The sequence below is a fragment of the Sabethes cyaneus genome, chromosome 1 (genome assembly GCF_943734655.1).
Source record: "Sabethes cyaneus chromosome 1, idSabCyanKW18_F2, whole genome shotgun sequence".
Lineage (NCBI taxonomy): Eukaryota > Metazoa > Arthropoda > Insecta > Diptera > Culicidae > Sabethes > Sabethes cyaneus.
The window spans coordinates 38,966,642-38,985,232 of NC_071353.1; the positions used below are offsets into that span (position 1 = coordinate 38,966,642).

Below are 18,591 nucleotides of genomic sequence, written 5' to 3' on the forward strand. Positions count from 1 at the left end.
GTTAACGTCTCTGGCAACCAAACTACTAGTCGTGGTTCGATTCCCTACCCAAAGGTATTACCGATGATATTTTCTATGGACGGTGTGACGTTTGCTTTGTCGGTTTTTTTTTCTCAAAACCACACTATGATCACGTTTTATTGAATTTGTGCAGCATAAGCCTTTTTCGAGCGCTTAGTCAAACTCCATTCTGTGGTCGTTTTTCGCCAATCCAGTGCAGTGACAACAGAACGATTGCTACGTGATCAGATTCTAACCTACTGTGCGAGCATCGTAGGTCGAACAAACATATCTAGAAGCAGACTAATTCTTGTGCTAAGTTTTTAATATATTCATATTTACAATATCTGTCGTGATATATTCCTGAAATGGCGAAAAATTACCCTCTTGACAGTTAACAGACAGAAATAGGGACGTTTAGGTTATTTTCACTGTGCGAGAAAAATGTCCTGCTGATAAAAATCATAAAAGTTATTCAATCATTTGAGTAAAAAAAAACGCTGCGCTGTCCGCAAAAGACTCAATATCAACCATGGTTCCGAGAAATGTCATCAAAGGCATATTTGGATGTTGTTTGGGTTTCAATTTCCTAGTGATTGTTTGATTTCCCCATTCTTTCCTCAGTTTGCTCCAGTAAACCGCATCCGCAGAGTGTCGGAAATTGATTATTTTGTTGATACTGCCCAAACTGACATGCTGCTCCTGAACGACGTCCTCTTTGCTCGCTACTTCACTCCGATATTTACACAATAATATTTCAAATTACCTTTAAGAAATCTGGAAAATGGCTATATTTTCACTCAAAATTTTATTAAATCCAATGTCTGTTCATAGAGTGTTGTGCAAATTCGGAAAAGCAAGTTTACATTTCTCAACCCCAAGTAACCTCGACCAACCGCTCGCTGAAACGCCAACACTTAGCACCGGTTTACTGAACCACCTATTCCAAAGCCATAAAAAAGAGACCGACCGACGACCCCCCTTCGTTGTGCTGAAAACTAGATCGAAAAGATCTGCAGTCACATTCTGCACTATCCACCGTCATAAATAACTCTCACCGAGTGTGTACCTACCCCGACCGCGCCATACACCTGGCACCTCAGCTCATTCAGTATGAATGGGCGACCTAAAACCAAAAAAAAAAATGAAATGCAACAATTGTGCAGCAATGGACGCGGACAGTCACGGCAAGTCGCGTCAATAAATAAGCGAAAGCCGGTCATGGGCCGACCTGAGGGAGAAGGACCGCCGAAACGGCTCGGTCTACCGAGTGACATGACCGCTGCGCTGGCTGCTGCACAGCCGGGGCCAGACGGGCTAGGTTTAAACATTTAAGAATGAAATTGTAAAATGAAACTGAAAACTAGTTTTCCCGAACCCACCCGGACCTTTTTCACCCGACCGTGGTTTCCCCCACCGGGGATTTATTTCTCACGATTAGATATGGGTCGCGTTACTTGTACCGCAAGTAGTGCCGACTGCGAAGTGCAACGGTTGCAACGCGTGTTGCACTCGCTTGCATGTAACTTGTTGCAATTTAATAGTGCCATGATTTTCTCTGAGCGTGTACTTAGACTCTCCCACATTCGATTGAGGCCTTGTCTGGTAGTAGTGCAAATATTTGCTTTACCTCACGGAGGCACGCACATTCTGATGGGATGAAAAACACGTGATGCACCGTGAAGTGTCGCATTAAACTAGCATTAGTGGTGCCTGAATTTGCGCTACAGATGCGATTTAACAGTTATGAAATTCAGTTTTGATTATAGAAATTTCAACTGACGACCAATTTTAGTCTGCACTGTCGAAATAATGCATTCTCGACGTGTCAGGAAGCGTGTCAATCAATCTCCGCCCATTCCTCACTGTGAATCAGGCTTACACCTATTTATGAATCCTTATCGCGGAAACAACTGCCATTGGCAAATTCCATCCATCGGGTTGCCTTTCGATCCCGGTTGTATTAGTGATTTGCGTAGGCACCGGTGATGGATCGATTATGGTTTGTTTTATTTGCTTTTGCACTGATAGTGCAACGCGATGGTAATGATTGTATGTTTGATCAGTAGAAGGCACTTTGAAATCATACGAGAATCACCTAATTGGCACGATTGATAACAATCAGTAGAAAGCTGCTACCCGGCCAACGATGCTCCTCCGCGGTTATTGCATTTGATTGTGGTTCGAACAATGTTATTGTTCAGCCAGATTGTTGCACAGTGGCATGCTTTTTCCGCTGAGGCCTGCATGTTTCTATGCCTAGTCGATAACATCATTCGATGAAAACAACAAACATGCACATAAACTTTTGAACCAAGGCTAGCGCTTTAACAAAACACTTAGATCTGTAGGACGAAACATTGACAGGAGCTGTATTTGTGTTTTTGGTGGCTCACTGATGTTGAATAATTAGTCAACTCCCAGAAAGGTTCCGAAATATGCCGTAATTGACCTGTCGTGGTCCGACTATACGGTACGAGAAAACTAAACTAAGTTACAGATCTCAAGTAGCAACCAACTATAAGTATAACATAAGGGATTTTCATAAAAAAATAAAATTTGATCCCTATGGTGGAATTTTTGTTGAAACATTTCCAGACCGCGAATCTTCCTGGTTGAAGATAGAACCTAAGTAATCCTCCTTTCTGCGTAAAATTCGGATCAATAGGACACCATACGAACCGTTGCTTTTCAAGAGATGGCGCTTTTTAGTGGTAGTAAAATCAAAACTTCTCACTTATCTATGTTTACCTAACTGAAAAACAATCACTAATCATATTTTATTTATGGTACGGTTATACTTAATTTTCATGACTCCTGCCTAATTTTGATAAAAAGCAAACTTTTTCTATACCTCTCCATAGCATCTTACTACCATTCATCCGAGAGTCCGGAAAAGTAATTTGATACCGTACGAGAGCCAAGAGCTGAATATGTTTGCGACATTTCAATTCGAAAAAATTAAATTTCGCAACATGAACGCAATAAATTAAAACAATGTTTTCCAACTATTTATTGGTTCAGGTGTCAAACGTTATATTGCGATTAGCGATAAACGCAAACGAAAATGAGATGCACGAGAGAGTAATGTTATTTATAAATTATAAATTTATTGTCGCGCAAAAGTGAGCTGTTTACGAAATGTATAATATGCGTTACAAAGTAGCGACATCTGTTGTATTCAAACAAGGAAACATTGATAATTTCAAACATACTCTCACGCATGGCGCATGATGAAACACTAGCGCCAACTTCTGTTGTTTATTATCAGAAACTAGACGCTGTGTCCTATTGAATCTGATTTTTTTAACCAACTTTACGTCCCGCAAGGCCCTAACCTAGTGCTGCCATATATTTTCATAGTTTTCAATCATGTTTAATTAGCTTTCCAATTACTTAAGTGGTCTAATGTTCATGACAGTCTATCTAATTAGCATTCTGACACGTTGGACTTCGACTATTTGAATCGCTTAATTGTGAAGTCCATGGTAGGTACGGCCTCCGCTGATAATACGCCTTCTAATCTCACTAGTGGTGTTGTTGTGTTCAGTTGCCGGTGAACCAAACTATGCGAACTCGTCAACTACCTCAAACTCGGTCCCCTCGTTCACTACAGAACTGTCCAAGCGTGCCCTATCGTACTCGATATTTTCCACCAGGATTTACTTTGCGGTTCAGTTTGGGTACTGGTATTTTGCTGCCTCATATGGTCTGTCAAATCGGCATGCTGATCGTCGCTCGCCTTATAACGCCTCCAAACGTAATATAATGAAGACGCAAATCACTTTCGACCCGAACGAATCATCTCGGACGTTGGGTCACTCTTTTTTTTCTGGTACCGTTGTTTCACTGCACTATTGTTTGGCATTTCTACGACATGCCCGGTGTTCTGTAGCCTTCAGACTTTCGCTAATTGTATATCCTGGCATATGTCTTCCGTGAGCTGCGTCACGGCCTCAAGTCCACAAAGCACTACCGGTTTAATAAGAGTTTTGTACATAGTCATTTTCGTACGGTGGCGCATGCTCTATAATCGTAGCGTCTAGCGAAGGGCCAAGCAACTCCGATTTCCGCCAATCCAAACGTTCTGGTTGCATTGTCGAAGTCATCTGCGAATTCTAGGAGTTGGTTGCTCTTGCTAAAAATCGTACTTCTTATTCTTATGCCCGCTCTTCGAAGCAACCCGTCAGGGACGATGTTAATCGCCGCGTCGCGAAAGGTCTGGAGAATAGCCCAGACACGTCACGACAAACGTCACTGGATCCAAAGCAGTGCTGCGAAGCCCACACTCATGTATTCTAATTTTCTCATACATGGGTACTCATTCTAACGAATACGCCGGCATTAGCATCCCTTTCGGACTCTCGCTCTTATTTCATCATGTACTGCGACAAGTTTCTGCGAGTGTGCATTCAGCTAACAGCTACGGTAGTCGCTCTCGTTCGTCATTGCAGCCCGAGCTGCCGATACCGATTACTCGCGAGGGTTCGCGCTCCCGCCCGTGAGTATAATCGAGGGCGAAGATGAAGAAGAAAAGAAAAAGTAATACAAAATCTGTATCCCAGTGCGCCATTAGCCCTCACGGGCAACTGATTGCTCACGAGTTATGTGACTCGCGAGTAAGCTACGCAGAAAGACGATAGGTGCTGTGCGTTCGCGAGTGAGTAGGTTGCAGAATATCTGCATACAGCAACGGTGGTCGTTTGTCTCACGCTTGCGAGAGCTGCGTAAACGTTGAATGCTATGCTTTTCATACTCTTTCGCGTGAAAGCAGGTATCGTTGGTTTCTCGCAATATATGCATGCAATATTGTCCAAAATTGCTTTGATCAGTCGCGACAACTAGTTCCGCGGTTCCGTATTGGTGCATTAGCTAGTGTCGATCGGCTGTATCGTATACTGCTTTAAAGTCGATGAGTATATGATACAAGGTCATATTTTGTTCAAGCATTTACGCAAAAATTGCGGGCCACTACCGCTTTCACCCATTACCAGTATTTCTTTACAAGTCCTTGAGCTTTCGGTGACAGTCGGTAACAAAATAGTTCTATAGCCTATAGGTGCGTTTATCATTCGCTTCTTACCGGTGGCTCAGATGGTCGTTAGCAACCCAATTTCTCGTAACCGCTTGAAGGTCTATTGGTGACATAAAATTGTTCTCCATGGGCACTCCTCGAGAGACTCCGTAACCGCATGGTCATGTTCTGGAATGAGGAGACTTTACCATGGATTTATTTTAGGTCCCTTTATATCTTTCCTTTTTTATGAACTTTATCACTGCGACTAATATTTTGATCTATTGTGATACTGTTCAGATGTTTTTTTTCTGTATTCCGCACTTCGTTCTTTTTGCAGTAGTGCTATAGAGTGAGCCAATTGCACGGATAATATCCGTGCTTAAGTGTCATTGTTTCCTTTCATGCTTTTGGCTACTTTTCAACCAATCTCGTTCTCTGAAGCCAGACGAAGCGGATGCTATTCATAATTTGCCCTGGACAGAGGCTTCATTCGCATCTCAAGCCAGTACCATCCTTTAGAGCTCGGTTTAACCTCCAGCCGAGGTTAGTTATTAAGAATGGTACTGGCTTGAGGTGCGTAATGAACTTTTGTGCCTAAGGGTAATTTATAACTAGCATGGATGATATGATCACTTTAAGGCAGTGGTGCCCAGGCATAAGCATGGTGCGGGCCAAACGAGATCGCCCCATAAATGTCGCGGGCCGCAAATTCCTCTCGCCATTCCTGCGCATAAAAAAATGCAAAATATGCGACAATAAAAACCATTTTCTGTGAATTACCACAAGATTTAAACCGGAAAGCATTCGAAACTAAAAAATGCACGAGGCATTATGGCTGATTTGAGTGACCCCTGTGTCATCAAAAAAGTTACTCATAAGTCCTCCATCTCTTAAATCAGTCCGCGGGCCGCTAAAACATCTTGAAGGGCCGCAGTTTGGCCATCACTGCTTTAAGGGGACACAAACGACTAAAACTTTTGAAAATTTCACCTTTTTTACCTTTGTTATACTATAACAAAGGTTTAGGAATTGGTCGAAAAACACGAAATTGATCCGAGGCCCGGAGGGCCGAGCCACATATACCAATCGACAGGGTTCGACGAACTGAGCAATGTCTGTGTGTGTGTGTGTGTGTATGTGTGTATGTATGTGCGGGACGCAACTTTTCTATCGCCTGTTTCTCGGAGATGGCTGAACCGATTTGTTCGCTATTACTTTTGCTTGAAAGGTATTATTGGCTAGTATATCACTATTGAATTAGTTCGAGGTCCGACATTTCGTTTAAAAGTTATAAGTAAAAACGTGAAAATTACGTGACACGATTTTCTCCGGAACCAAGTGACCGATTTCAACGATCTTGGTATCGAATGAAAGCTCTTGTTAACGCTAAATTTTTCGGGTAAATTTTATTGAAAACAAACAAGCAGTTTAAAAGTTATCCTAAAAAACCTGTTTTGACAAGGCAATAATTATCGCCTGTTTCTTAGAGATGGCTAAACCAACTTAGGCGCTATTAGTCTCATTTGAAAGGTAACATAGCCTAATAGATCACTATTGATTTGTTTTTTGATTGGACGTTTAATTTGAAAGTTACAAGCAATTGAATACAACACATTAAAATTTATAATAATTTATAACCATTTCATCTAAGATGATTTATCTAGTTTGAATTATTTTGACATCAGATTAGAGATTTTAATGCTGCAAATATATCTGCAAAATTTCAGTAGAATTGGTTTTGCCGATCAAAAGATATTGACCCTCCAACACTCGCGCCAACTTTTGTAATACGGGTTATTCGCGCGCACAATGGCCCAAAGCCAAAAAGACATGCGCACTAGAGTTTTGACTGGGAAAACTTGGTTTTAGGTTTATGGAACCTTTGGAAGAATCTCTTGAAATTGAAAGTTCTATCGTCTGGTGCAATTTAAATTTTGATTAATCCCCCTAAAAGTGGAATAAAAAAATTATTTTTCTTCAGTTTCAATATAACACATTGATGTATTCTGCAAAGTTTTAGAGTATATTATTACAAGAAATTTCGCTGAAGACAGTAACCCCCTATCTCTTCAGCGAAGCTAGAAAAATATTATTTATTGTATATGAATTAGTGAAATCAGTTTTTTATTTTAGCTCTTTTCGTAATTGTTGTATGACATTTTCATGTATTACAAAGTTGCACAAATAGTAAAAATACACAACTTTGCTGAATATAGTATACCTCTATGTTTGCTTGTTTAGGAACTGTAGAACTTTGATTATAAAAAATACCCTAATTTTGACTCCGGATTACTCGACTACCAACAGACGGATACATTTTAAACATTTTACATTATTGCTGATTGTTTTGATGCATACAGACACCATTTTTCCATATGAAGAAACGAGAGAAAATTCCAGGCCAATTCCGGTACACCTCATATGCTGATTGCTTCATTTCTGTGATGTCAGTTTATGCTGATCAATTTTCCCAACAATTTAAAGTATTAATGCATTGAATAATTTTGACATTTGGCTCATAACAAGTTTATTGAAGAATATACGTTAGTTACACAACGATTTGTAACTTTATAACAATATGGCGTTCAAAAACCTACACGTGTTATACAAAATACAACAGCGTGAGTAACGGAAGGTTAATAAAAATTGATGAAATTTATTCTAGAAAACTTTATTGGTGTGAATCAAATAGGCATTACAGGAAATTATGCATAGTTCAAAAATCTATAAACTTGACCTTTACTACGCAATGTATATGTTAAAGAATAATATTTGCTCTTACAACCTACTTTTACTTGCACTTACTCAAATTATTAACAACTTACTTATCCTTATTCAGCAATTTCATGAAAAAAGGATCTATCAAAATTTATAAGTGGTCATATTTTGTTCAAATTTTGTAAACGTATTCAATTTTCAAAAATTTTATGTAAACCAACGCACTACGCAACGTTAACCAATAGATGGATTATACTCCGAAGACGTGTCGGTTTCTATCTCAAATAGCAAGTAAGACCGTTTAACAAAGGTTCCTTTCACCACTAGGTGGATTAAATCGGGTTTTTTATTTCAGATTTTGATTCTACAATCTTTTACGCTTATTTTGATACTAATTTTATAATGATCCGACCACGGGAAGTAACCGAAAAACGATCATACACATAAGCGTTCCAGTACGGCGTGGAACAACTTCGACGGAATAAAACGCCGCTCCTGAAAAACCAAGATTTTCAAACTTTATGTACCTTTTTCTCAGAAACTACACAACGTATTGGTAAAAACTTTTTTTGTATTGTTGGTGGAAGCTTGGCAAAGATTTTTATAACTTTTGCGCTCTGTAAACGAAACACAACCAGAGAAAAAAGAAAAAGTAGAGAAAATTTTACTTTTTCAGTCATCTTTTCTTCTTCTTTTTCGTTTTTCTCAAGCTGTATTTCGTTTATAAAGCTCAAAAGTTATAAAAGTTTTTCTCAAGCTACTACCAACAAAACAAAAAAAAGTTTGTTCCAATAAGTTGTGTAGTTTCTAAGAAAAAGGTACATAAAGTTTGAAAATCGTGGTTTTTCACGAGCGGCGTTTTATTCCGTCTAAGTTGTTCCATACCCCGTTGGAACGCTTATGTGTATGATCGTTTTTCGGCCACTTCCCGTGCTCGGATCATTATAAAATTAGTATCAAAATAAGCGGAAAAGACTGTAGAATCAAAATTTGAAATAAAAAAAAACAATGAATTTTTCAAAATTTTTAGTCATTTATGTCCTCTTAATTCATTTGACTGTGCCGTCTCACTCAAGCAAAATTAAAAACTCATGTGCAATGCATTTGTAAAGCTTGTTATTATCTACAATATTGTTGCGTATAGTGATACTATATCTTTTGCAAATAAAAAACGAAGTGCGGAATACAGAAAAAGATACCTGATTAGTATCACCATAGATCAAAATGCTGATCGCAGCGATAATGTCCATTTAAAGAAAAACGGGCACTCTTAGATTAACTTCCGTCCGATGACGATGATTATGATTCCGTTTGGTTGGGTCATTAAGTCTTTGGGATAAGTGTAGAGTTAAGTGGCAGAGGTTATGCTGGAAGAAGGTACTATGTATGATCAAGTCCTTGGAAGCGGCAAAATCGAGAAGTCTTGGGCCATTGTCGTTCGCTCGTGCGCTGAGCCGAATAACCACCACGGGGTGTTTTTTCTTTTTTATTTACTTGTATATGACTCTATACGCGGTCATTATGTAAACCTTTTTTTGGAAAGGAAGACTCCCACGAAGACTAGTCGGCGCGACTGTCGGCAACGCACTGCCTGTTTCCATCGCACTGATCTGGTAGATAACAGTCTATCTCATCAGCGGTAGAAACAAAGAACAGTCGCACAAAAATAATATCGTTGCAAGAGGAGTGTGTGGTGCGAATGTAGAATAAAAGAATTAGAAAATAAAACAAAACTAGCTATTACACTAACTAATATAACGGGCGGTAGTAGTTTAGTTGGTAAAACATTCGGGTGCCAACCGTTAAAACGTAGGTGCGTGCCCCACCTGCCTATGCACAACCCTAAATATTTTTGGTCTATATCGACATTTTCCAATTCATCCAATTAGTCATTCTTCGCATCAGACATTTCCTCATCCCCATCCCCAAAAAATAGCTTAGCCGTCTCTGAAATCTTGCTTGTAAAATGTAAAAATCTGGTTTGTGAAGCATAAAAAGTAATGGTTTTTCGAAAGTTAATTGAAAGCGGATTTTGAACTTCAGATCTGTATATTAGAATAAATAAAGGAATAAACAAAAAATCATTCAAATCAATTTCACATACAAATGAAATGTTATGATTGTTAGCCCAATCATAACACGTGAAACTGTAGCAATTACATCTCTTCCGAGGTCAAGAACACACGTGATATTTTTCACTTGTATCGATTGGATTCGAAATAGTTTTATGCAGAGCGGATTGACGTAGTTAAAACAAGTCGTTATCAGCTCGATCCCAGCGTATTTGTGAAAACATGCCTTTTCTAACCGCCTATAACTGCCTCCGGATTGTAGCAGATTGCATCTATTAGGGTGATGTAGCATAATACCGTTGTAAATATATAATTTTTAAAAACTCTGTTCATATTTGCAAAACCCATACCTCAGTATACCACGTCCAATAAGTTTAAAAAAATTAAACTGACTTTATTTAATTTATATACCGTCCTACCAATTGTTAATCAACTAAGCACTCGAGCAATAATCAGTTTTTATAAATCAAGGTTAGTGTCACGACCTGATAACAACTGCAAAATATTTTACCTATGCAAGTAGAATAACAATATTGCATGGTTGCATGGATTGAATACAACACTGAACCTAATCATTTCACTAACAATAACAGTGAAACAATTACATATTGTATTGGTATCTATATACAGAGAGAAAATTTATTTTTTAAGCATTTCGTGACCTGTATTAGCAGCATCAATCCTCCTCCCGCAATTCAATAAATTTACCCAAAAAATAATGCTCTTCGCACACAAAAAGCCTTTTGTCACAGAAGCAATGGTCATTATAAAATGTTTCTGCACGCAAAGCGTGCTTCGCTCGGAGGATTGTTATGGTTCGAAAGCCACGGAATACAGCGTCAATTAGGTTTATATTCATGCTGTCATAAAAGATCGTATAACGCACATCACACAATCAGCGCATTTTGCGTGTAGTAACCACCAATAGCGATAGGCGGCGTCTCAAACCGGAGCTGCTAATTACGCCTTCCAAAGTGTGTTTCGGAATTTAATTTGGCCTCTTTTTTTCGATGCAAGAATTTCAACTGAAAACTTCCAGCAAAATAAGGATCCCTTTTTTTCAGTATAGTGGAGGTTATGTGTAATTTTTAACATAATTTTAACAAAAATTTTAGATATTTTACTACCAACCTTCCGCTGATTTTTTATGTGATTTTCGTTGCGGCCCCGCTCTCAGGTTGGATTATCATGCTGTAAGACACTTTTCATGGGGCGGGAGCTTGTTCTTTCTGCTCTGCGTTAAGCGGTTGTAATGATTTTTTTACCAATCAAAAGTGTTGTTCTCAGAAGGCGCCCTGTAATTATACTCTGCCCCACTGCAAAACACGCACGGGGTCCACCCAACTTTATGCAATGGCGAATAATTTGCAATTTCGATGATATCTAAAATTGATTAAAAAAGCACTGTACACCGTCTTGTCGGTGGCAATTTATGGCGCCCCCTCAGGGTACGCGGTGCAGGTGTCTTGTATAGCACTGAACGGCAGCTATCACATATTGCGTGACGGCTCGGGGATAACGATCTGTCCCCAATTGGGCTTCTGAAGTTTTGTGTGTTTGAATGGCGTAGGTTTTTGCCTTTAAACGCCGTCCGTCATCCGTGCAATTCAAAGTCGGTAGCTCAACCGTACCTAACCGAGAGCCGATGGGGGATAAACCGTATGGCCTAGAAGAGCTCCTGTCGGCTGCTAGTATAATGACCCATGTGACGTTTATTTAGTGTCTGGTTGCCGCTCACTCTGTATGGAATCGACTGCCATCTAGATGCCATAATAAATTAAAGCGTGTCAACAATCGGTCGGCACAAAAGCGCACAGTGCAGTCAAAAGGACATCGACTATGAGCGGCCGTGAAAAAATAATGACTGCAATAAGTGCGAGTTTAGTATTAGAAAGGCTTAGTAAAGTGATTGGAAATATTTCAGCACATGAAGAAAAACTCAGAATACTAACCCTGGTTTAGCTGTAATATTATGTTTTTATTAACTCACTCATACGTTTGCCTTGCGGAACAAGAGCAACACAGCTGCATAAGTCATCCGATAAATCTTTCGAATCGGAAAATCAAGTCGCACAGATGATTCCACTGCATAACTACAAAGAAAAACGACAACAGAGCCGCGGCCTGAGCAAACATTCCGACACGATACGTTGGGAAATTTGATTCACTCGGCCAGACTCCAGTTTCTTACGCGACTACTTCTGTTCGCTTGGGCACACTTCCGAATCTGGTTCGGAATCTCGTTTTACCACGCACAGAACCACTGAAAGCTGACGCTGACGGGTAATATGACCCGTACAGTGGCGCCGCACAAGTTGTGGTTAGTAGGTACAGACGCTAGAGACTAGCCCCTAGCCTCCCCTGCAGTTGCGGTGTTTCGCACGATGTTAAGGAACAGTTGGTTGTTTCGTTAATAGGCCTGCCTGCCACAGTTCGTTTGTTCGCTGCCACTAACTAAATTCCATGAAATCGAATCACTGCAACGTTGTGTACTTTTTTCTTTTTGTGTAACTGTAGATCCATAATTTAAGGTCCCAAAAATTACTGTTTTTGTCTTTTCGTGCTTTTTTGAGCTTTTAAAGAGTCATAACTTTAGAACCACTAAACTGGTTTTGATGAATTCAATTGCAAATGAAAGATATCGATATAATATTGGATTTAACCTCACTTGAAATTGGATAACGTATCAACAGTTTAGAAAAGTATAATTTGTTGATCTTGGATAAAATTTTTAAACAAATAAAGTTTCGATAATGCATTGGAAACGCACTATACTCTTCTTAACTAGACGAAAACAGATATTTGTGGCAAGGCAATAGTCTGCCAAATCAAAGATATTAGTTTATTGTGCTCTGGAATATATTTGAAGCAATACAAAACTCTTTGCGTCGTATTGTTATTTGGCATTGAACAACTTCAGTGCCTGGGATCGACGAGATTAGATAAAAAATAGTACTTTTTAATCCCAGTGTGCAAAGTTATTGAGCATACACACTTAAAAAACTCAGCAAAATTTGCCGAGATTTGGACAGCCAAGCGTTCGGTGAAAATTTCAGTTTTGCAAATCGACGTTTACGGATCTTTACTAACGTTTGGCATCATAAAAATTTTACTGAACGCTCGACTGTCCAAATCTCGGCAAAATTTTGCTGACTTCGGCACTTTTTTTTAAGTGTGTAATTGATTTTTAACACATCATTATATTTCGCAACCGGTAAGAGATAGACAGTTAATGTTTTCAGCAAAGTTGCTTATTTTCGTATGTTCTGCAACTTTTTGAAGAAAAAATTTTTTTTTGAAATTATTTAAAAAAAACATATCAACCAAACAAACAAACAAATTGGAATTCTTAAATCGTCCAATTGTAATTTGAAGGTCAGACTTGGACCACTGACCATATCGTTAATCATAATAACACAAGTAGGAACATACGCGCAATACTCCCACGTAAAATCATTACAAATATTTCAATTGCTTACTTGAGGCTCGAGACAGTATACTCAGTACACACTTTAAGAACCTCGGTCACTGCTAAATAGTTTTGAGCCAGATCTTCACCCTAACCGACGCGACATTGATACCCTTGCCAATCGATACTTAACGGAATTACTTGCAATCGAATATCCTTACCGGATGGACATTGAAATTCTTGAACCGAACAATTCCAAGGTTCAGTAGGTTCTTAATGTTAAGACTTGAATCGCTGACCATACCGTTAATCTCAATAAGGCGAGTAGGATGATACGCGCGATACTCCCTTCATTTGTTTACTTGAGGCTCGAGACAGTATACGGAGTTTGTTTGGCCGAAGTTACGAACCTCGATTACTGCTGAATTTATTTATTTTTTGGTTGTGTGTGGATATTATCGTTACGACCAGCATTTTGATCTATTGTGATCTTATCCAGGTGTTGTTCCGCACTTCATTGTTATTGCAGTATCGCTATAAAGTGAGCGAAAACTGCTTATTATCCGTGCTTAAAGTTTCGGTGTGTTTTCACCCCTTTTTTCCTTCTACGCTTCTTACTATTTTTCAACCAATCTGGCCAGGAAGTGCGGAGACTAGTTATAAATTATAATTTGTCCTTGGACAAGAGGCTTCATTCGCACCTCGAGCAAGTATCAGTCTTATAACCACTTAACCCCGTTAACACTCAACACCCTCTTATAACTTATAACCCCGGCTAAAGGCTTCATGGTCGGTAAAGCAGAGTTCAGCACAGAGTGAGGGTGTGTATGTATTAGAGATGGTCGGGCATGGAAATTTGAATACCCGAACCCGACCCGTGCCCGATTAAGAAAAAAATTAAAAACCCGTACCCGACCCGAACCCGCAAATTTATTATTTTTAATACCCGAACCCGACCGCAACCCGTCGGGTACGGGACGGGCCCGGGTACCCGGCCATCTTTAGTGTTAAATGTGGTCGATAGAGATACCCGACCCGACCCGTACCCGGTTTCAAAAACAAAAATTAAGAACCCGAACCCGCAGATTATTTTTTTTCAATACCCGAACCCGGCGGGTGCGGGTTTCGGGCAAATTTTCCGCTACCCGACCATCTCTAGTATGTATGTGTTCCTTACTACTTTTTACATAACCAATCTCGCCCCTAGAACCAGGAAGCGGAACAAGTTATAATTTGCCCTTGAACAAGAGGCTTCATTCGCACCTCAAGCAAGTACCACCCTTATAACTTGCCCTGGCAAGAGGCTTTCTTGATAGTAATTGCAGAATTTAGTAAGAAGGATGTGGAGGGGCCTAAGAATAAACCCATGCTAAAGTCACTTAGCATCGAATGGCCTGATTCTATTAAGATTCGAGCCCACGACCACTCGCTTGTCAAGGCAGGCTCGGTAAACTTGCCAATTCCTCCGGATGGAGCTTGACTTGTAGGTCTGCATCCTGCGAGGTGCGTCTATTCTTCCTTGGAACCAGGCTTTATCCAGAGTGATAAATTTAAGATTTTTACTGCTAAATTTTTACAGAGCTTCACTGCTAAACGTACAAAAGGAATAAGGATTTACTCCTGCTCTCTCGGAGGCTATCTTCTCCGGCAAACGAAAAGGTTTTTCTTTCTTTTGCAATGCTTTGTTGTTTTATTCTGTCGGCAACGTAGCGCCAAATTTTTCATTTCTTTTTCTGTGGGAACACTAGAGAATGCATGCTTTGGCATCATACTGGGGCAGAGTAAATAATTGAAAAGAAAACCGAAAGCACTAGTGACCCAGTGAGAGCAGAGACTGCAGTGAGAAGCAGTTTTCTCTGTCTCTTTATGGTTAAGCTGTGCGGAAATAAGCCAGCTTGAAAATTATTTTTAAATCCAAGCAGGATTAGTTGGAGATGCAAACTGGGAGTCAACAAAACAATTCACACAAATTAGAAAAATCTATTTCTCGATGTTGGATTTTGGACGGGTAAACTTAAAATGCACTGCTCATCCTAAAAAAACTACTTATCTTATGAAGTACTCGCTAGATAACCCAAGTAACAATTTGGGTTTTATTACACTCTTATGATGGCATTTAAGACCAAAATTGGTCTTGAAGACCACCATAAGAGTACATTAAAACTAACATTGCTGTTTAGGAATGCTACTCTAGACCTTACATACGAGCGACACCTAATGAACCATAACGGGTGGCAACTAATATTTTGGAATTTATTTCTCAAGCTGTCAAAAAAGACAAAGATATTTGAAGAAAATCTAATTTCTAAAATTATAGATACATTGTCTATTGTTGAAATAAAACTAGTGAACATTTGAAAACGGTCCGTAACCGGCTGTTCGGCGAAGCTTCCGTTTGATATCGGAAGAGGAGCATTGTATGGTCGTCATGTTAACTTTTCGAATGCATCTCTTGATTCTACCAATCAACTGTTGTTTGCAATTCATGGCTCTCCAGTTATTTTTGTACTCCAAGGAGCTCAAAATCCTGAAGAAATCTTCGATTTGGCGACACTGAGGCAGAGTTGTCGGGTTGTGGTTTTTGGGTACAAATTAAGATCGAATGAGTATTCATGAACGATTGTGTTTTTGGCGTAATGCGATGATGCTCTATCCGGCCAAAACACATATCGTCCATCTGCATAATGTTTTTGTAGAAATGGGATTAAAATTTAGCTTCAAACATTCCCTCTGGTACACATTTTGATAGATAGCAAAACCAGAGAAATACCTCTCTCGGAAATGGCAATGTACAGCATCACTTTCTATTCAAACTTACGTTTAAACTTGCATTTTCTGTTCAGAGATGCAGTAAAAATATACATAGAATAGTATGAATCATTCCCGGGAATGTGTTCGGGAATCTTTTTTTTTATTAATCAGGGGCATTGGAATTTGTTTTGAAGTCATTTTGAGCAAAACTTGACAAGCATAAACAAAACAAGTAATACTGACAGAAAGAGGAGATAGAGAGAGAGCTAACACATACACTTTCTCATTTCTATCTAAGCTCGTTTCTTGTAGGGCCCTCAAAAAAATCCAAAATGTTAGTAGCCACCCGTTATAATCCAAATTAATCACTGCAGCCTTGATAGAGGATTAAGTCCATAAGCAAGCAAACACAAACCACACACGAAGCGCACGTTGTTAACGAAGGTTCACAACTTAATTCGGTTCATCGTAAATAACTTTTGGTACAATGGTGAATTAAATTTAATACATATCTTAGTACCTCTTTAATCAACTTTTTATTGTATTCGGAAGCAAATTTGGGCTTAATTTTTCGCAATTAAATCCCATTGGAGGATGAGTGATGATATTCACGTCAAGTTTCATGACAAATGAGGTATTGAGTATAAGCGTATTTAAAACTTGACTCTTCTTTATCGACTGACTTCGCAGCCGGTTAGAGTACAGGACAGCAACGGAGCTAGTACAACGATATTACTCATTCTAGCAGCACCGCCCAACCGAGATTCGAACATACAACGACTGTCTTGTTAGATCAGCATTGTATCTCGAAGCTAACTGAGCGCCAAATGAATAGCTGTTGCTAAATATTACCATCAAGGTTCATATAAGCAGCGTGCAATTCAACTAAAGGTCTAATAAGTTGTCCACGAAGATCCTATTAGAATCCAGTTATGCGTTTTATGTTTTATTTTTCATTGCTTCGGGTATATATCACTGGGCTTAACGTCTCTTGTTGGACTATTGTTTCAGTCTTACATCTTACCATAGTCGTTCCACAAACTTTTCTCCGAACATGGTTCATCATCCTTTGTACAGGCTTTTTTCCACTTGTTTGACAGTTGGAAATAGCTTGGACTCTTTCTCGTCGCTTGCTGTTGCATGCTTTTTCTTCAATTTGCTCTTCACCATTGAGGGTTCTTCCTCAATCGGCCTTCGCTGTGCTGGCCGGATTCCATTCCCTAGAAACCACAGTGACGCCATTGTCGTTGTACCACTGTTTGCCCGAATTTGTATAGTAACAGCGTACCAAACCGGGCATGAAGATAGACTGCTGAATTTGTAAAAATTCAATATGATTGTATGATCCTAATGCTTTAATAAGTGAAGCCTTGGGTTATAAAAGTCATTAAGACTTGGCCCTTCTTTATCGATAGTACATCGAAAGTTAGAGTACAGGACAATTACAGGGCGAGTGCAACGATCCTACTGACTCTAGTAGTACCACCAAACCGGAAATTGAACATACGATGACCATCATCGTACCTGGAAGCTAACTGGGTGGTGTGATTTGACTAAAAATGCGTTAATTAAAGGTAATAGTACAACAAAGTTTTGCCTGTTTTTTTTATGAAAATCCAAACTTCTAGTAAATAAATGGTTACAATTTAATCATTGAATTATATCTAATCAGGCTTCCCCAACCTTATCCTATCTTTTTGGCAGAGCTTTAAAATAAAAGTTTTTGTCTTTCGAGGCTTTCCATAAATCTAGAGCCTTTTTTTGAAGTCTTCAAATGACCGGAATTGCCAGATCATGAGCCGTTGTTCGAAACAAGTAATAATCGGGTGGTGAATATGGCAGCTGGGGTAGATTATCCAGATTAAGTGTTTCCAAGTAAATTTTAATGGATTTGGCAATGTGAGGCGGAGCGTTGTCATGCTGAACTATCATTTTTTCGGGCTTCCGCTCGTATTGTGGTCATCTTTTTCCTGCAGTGCTCGACGCAATCGCATCAATTGAATTCGTTTGACTTCAGCAGTTCAGTGTTGTTTTTTAGTTGCAAGATGTTATCATTGCAAGGTCTTTTATTAAGTGGGCCAACATTTTGGTCACCTTCGTTCGTAATAAAAATATACTATACATACATTAAATATTGAATAGAAATTTCCTCGATCACCACAGGCATCACTGCAACTGGTTGAAGCAACGATACTTGACCTATATTCATTCAAATGGGTAGTTTTCAATTAAGAAACCAACGAGGCAAACTCCCAACCTATCTCAACACACATTGCATCAAAACTTCATATTAACCAAGCTTCATAGCAAAAATACACCCAAAATAGAATTCGACATGCAATTTCTTACACATCAAGGCATGATATTGTAACAAATTAGTGCGTCTACTGACTATCTATTTTCAACTATAAATAGAACATGAAGTTAGTTTTTTTTATGTTGCAATACCAATATCACAGTTTACTAATATGTAGTTGAAAAATGCTATCAATGAATGAGATTATGGCGACATTCGTTTTGGGTGCAGCAGAACCGATGCCCCGTAGTTGCAACGAATGTATGATTGAGCGAACAAACCGTGGCCGCCGTTCATTCCTAGTCGTTACAATTGCCTTCTCTCACTT

At 39.2% G+C, this 18,591-nt stretch overlaps 1 protein-coding gene across 1 annotated transcript in view; it reads left to right on the forward strand.

The window, feature by feature from the left end:
• LOC128745193 (protein similar) overlaps positions 1-18,591 on the forward strand; it is a 252,184-nt gene that overhangs the window by 158,130 nt on the left and 75,463 nt on the right. The window lies entirely within an intron of this gene.